The sequence below is a fragment of the Tupaia chinensis genome, unplaced genomic scaffold, assembly GCF_000334495.1.
Source record: "Tupaia chinensis unplaced genomic scaffold, TupChi_1.0 Scaffold000037_4, whole genome shotgun sequence".
In the NCBI taxonomy this organism is placed as follows: domain Eukaryota; kingdom Metazoa; phylum Chordata; class Mammalia; order Scandentia; family Tupaiidae; genus Tupaia; species Tupaia belangeri.
In genome coordinates, this window is record NW_006159487.1 from 1,349,863 (window position 1) to 1,350,362 (window position 500).

Genomic DNA, 500 nt, shown 5'->3' on the forward strand with positions numbered 1-500 from the left:
GGGGGCGGCGGGTTGGGGGCGCAGCGTCAGCTGTCACTAGCGCCTGTGGGAGGAGTGGGTGGCAGCGGGGTCCCCAGGACAGGGCCGGGCTGGGTGGCCAGTACTGGGCACACAGCTCCCACTCTGCGTCTCCCTGCCACCTGCCCGGATCTGCAGCCAGGCCAGGCTTGTGCTTCGTCAGAGCTTTGAGGGAGGGCTGTGGCGGTGCACTGGGGCTGCCCGGAGGTGGCTGGTCCCGGGGCCACTGCAGAGCCCTGTCCCCGGAGAGCCCATGAGGCCGACGCCATCCGTGGGGGGCCTCAGACGTGAGTCTGCATCCGCCGCTGCAGGGGCCGGCTGGGGTCGGAGCTCTGGGATGAGGACTGGGAATGGTGGGAGGACGAGGCGGACGCTTTACTGGCCTTGTCGAACTGCACGTAGCCGTCCTGCTTGCCGCTGCTGCTGACGCTGCTGTCGCACTGCGTGTCCAGGAAGGAGCTGCTGTCGCTCAGGGGGGCCCT